Genomic DNA, 3,781 nt, shown 5'->3' on the forward strand with positions numbered 1-3,781 from the left:
CCTTCAAAGCTTCTCTTGATGCCTTTTTAAGGAAATGAAATTTGTCGTTAGGATGGAGTTCCCCATCCTGCACTCACCACACGCTAACACAACCTTCTCAACTCTGATATTTAGTAGATTATATTTCAGTTGCAGGGATTGGTCCTGATGGTAAACATGAGAGCCGGTGAGGACTTCATGGGTCGTTTCAGCTGAGCTCCATCCTCCAGCATGTCCTGCTGCTGGATTAACACACAGCTGTTTGTTTGCATCCAACCAGAACCAGACCGTGCAGATCTTATTCCTGTTCATAAGCTGATTGTTCAAACATGAAGCTCTTTGACGTTGTATAAAAACTGAAACGACACTTTACAGCTGACTGTGATGTTTTAAATGGAGCTGGTTCCTCGAGGCGCGTCCGACAGCATGAGGGGAAAATTGGTTTTGTAATATTTTCTTTGTTTTGTTAAGGGTGTATCCATCCCATGATACAGACACATACAGTTTAAGCGAAGCACTGAAACTTGCACATATTTATTATAGATGCACTGAAGCTAATCGAGATATTTGCTGTCAATCTGTGGCTGCGATTAAACACTTTACTGGAAACTTTATTAACTAGTAACTTCATCAGTCATGACAGAAGCTAATATTTCTGTGCTAACATCGTTTAAACAGTAACAGCTTTCCTCCAATATAAGCTAACATTTACACCGTAACTTTAAGCTAGCACCATAAAGACGGTAAAACACGTAATAATATCTACAAATGCATCTTAAAGCTGTTATATTAGCACTCTGTGTATTACTAACATAACCACATTAACATTACTGACACTCGCTGACTTTTAATAGTCAGTCTATAAATGCTGTCCGTTTAAATGGTCTTACCTGTACCCACTGCATATCCACCGGGTTCCAGCCAGAGTGGATTCTGGAGTCTTCCACGCTCCTGTTAGTGATCCTCCATCTGGATGGATGAGAACAACCTTCTGAACAATCTAGCAGGAGATGGCCCATATCTATGGGACCGATTTGTGCTAATAACGCCCATTGTATGGACTGATAACAGCCGAAGCGGGTGAATAAAGTCACCCAGTAGCTAGCTGTGCCATTACCCAGCATACATCACTCCCTCCGTAAATGCAATAAACGATACAAAAGTATCGTTCTACCTGTTTTTCAGGTAGTTGTTTACATTATATAATTTATTGTGTTCAGTATACGTCACTACAATGTGATTTGGAAAATGTCTAAATATACCGACAGCAGGCACTTCCGCAGCAATCTCTTCAATCGGAGGACCCTTCACGTCAATTCCCGACGCGAGAGGGGTACCCTGCGCGTCCATAAGTGCAGCAGAGGGAGCCTGACCATGCGTCACACGTTTGACGAGTTGGGAGTGAGAACGTGTTGTATTATCGGATCGTCCATCTCTAGTAAATAGTGCACATTCATACAGTGCAGACCAGCAGCGGCACTGCTCACATATTTTGTGCTCTAAGAAGAAACCAAACCCAGCGAGTGATGTCACAGTGATTGTGTCCATCTTTCATATACAGTCTGTGGATATATCATGGTTTTAATGCCTCTGACAGCTTGTCATGAAATACAATGTGATTAACGTGGTTTTGTTTTAGAGGACTGAGGGACCTCCAGGGTCAAGAGGGTTGCTTTTGATTTTTGTAAAGACTCACACGGTGTGCTCGGGTGCTTGAAAATCTTTTCATCTTCACCAAAGCCCTCTGTTGGTTTGAGCTCAGTCTAAATGTGTTTGTGGTTTTCTGTTTGAACCCTGAAAGAAAAATTCAACTTCCTATTGCCGAGCTAATTTGCTTCATAATGACTCTGCCGGGTCATTATGAAGAAAATTTCATCAGGATCTCAACAGTGGAAACAGGATCAAACAATCAAATGTGTCTGTGCAAACGAGCTGAAACCACACAAAAGGATCCCAGACCGGCCCCGTCTCTCAAAGCGATCAACACGAAAGCTCGTGAAGTTTCATTTGAGGTCACGCAGGTTACATTTTCTTTGAAACTACTGACTATGTGTCAAATTCAGAACTATTGCTGCAATGTGACCCAAATAATACTTTTTATTCTGTATTCAATGAGATTACAGTCGTATCGCTGGGAGATCTGGCTGTTATAATAAGGGAAAAGTTAATGGAGTTATCAGTCGTCGCTGTACTTGAAAGGAGAGATGGCCCAGCCAGATTTATTGTAATAAAATGCGTGGACAGCAACATGAGCCCACAGTTTTATGTCTCTATTGTTTTATAGTTTGGAAAATGATTTGCCAAAGATGAGTGCTTCCAGTTTTCTGCAGACTGCACGACCTGACTGTGGAAGTCTGTTTCTGCCACCCAAATATGAAGTCGATGATAGTTTTGTGTTATTTTCTTCACAAGTTGGAGTCAATAAGTGGAGATAATAACCTGTTAAGTTTTGAATCATGATGAGGATCTCTGTCAGTGCCTGCATAAAAATCTCAACTGTAGCTCAACACAACCAAGTGCAGTACAATGAAAACACTGACCCCGGGTTTAACGAGGACCAGAAGGATCCGGAACAGAGTCAACGACTAACTAAATCTGACGGGTACTTCAATACAAAAACACACGCAGAGTTCATTTTTCATGTGCTGCAGCCTCACAAACAACTGATATCATGGAGATATAAAGTCAGAGCAACTATACGTTACTCTTACTGCGCATTTTTAATTTCTTTTATTATCCCTTTATCATCCAACCAGAGTCAGAGAGGAGTCGACCCCACCCACCACAGGGCGAGAGGCGGGGTACACCCAGGACAGGTCACCACTGAAGTACCATCAAATCAAATGAAAACATCCCTACACAGCAAATTCAAAAGTGTTAAATGTTTTGGTGTTAATAGTCTCCTTGCAAAAGTAGAGTTAATTTTACTCTAAGTAGAGTCACATTCTTTTAATGTAACTCTGAGGTGTAAAATGATAGTAGTTAAAATCGAGTGTTAAAAATGAGTGTTTCTCTGTCAAATCTGGAGGTGTTACAATGGAAACATTAACTCTTGACCTCTTAACTCTGAACTCCTACAGGGGCTATGACACCAATAGAGTAAATTCACTCCGCCCCCAGCACGGCTCCAATCGAAGCTGAAGTGAAGCCGTTTCAGAACATTTTGCTCTACATATTTGAGTTGTTTGCCATGCTTGGTAAGTCATTTTTTCAAAGATTGTTTCAATTATTATTATGAGCTTTTACTTCTGTGGCTCTTTGGAGTTGAGACAAAGCTGTGTGAAAGGCATTAGCCATGTTGCTCGGTGATAGCATAATATTCTGTTTTAGCTAGCTGAAAGGTATTGTCTGCGGGCAAATACCACAGCCTTGAAAAAAAGCTTGCATGTGAATTTTCAGTCAAACGTTTGGTCAAATACACCTAAAACAATGTCTAGAATGTGAAATGTTGGTATAATGGTGCTACTTGAAGCCTGAAAACGATCGCCCATAAAAAAAAAAACGAGCAAACGGCAGTAGCAGGCGTCCTGACTGGATTCTACGTTAGCATAGATTCCTCCAGAGTTTTGTGTACACGGTTTAGGTAAAAATGAAAAAGGTTGAGGTTTTACATTTAGTTCAGTATTACCTGTTGCCTGTGTCTTTGTCTTTTGGGAAAATACTTTACACAAGTAATGGCTCAAAGAGGATTCCTTTTTTTTTTTACTGTGCTGCAATTGTTTACTGGATTATTTGTGCCATTAATTAGTGTCAACTAATTTTTATTCAATCTCCGCACAGGATATGCTTGTGAAGATGGAAT

This window comes from Copadichromis virginalis, linkage group LG16, assembly GCF_057382275.1.
Source record: "Copadichromis virginalis isolate Kocher_CV1m ecotype Utaka linkage group LG16, C_Virginalis_male_GT1.1, whole genome shotgun sequence".
Taxonomy (NCBI): Eukaryota; Metazoa; Chordata; class Actinopteri; order Cichliformes; family Cichlidae; genus Copadichromis; species Copadichromis virginalis.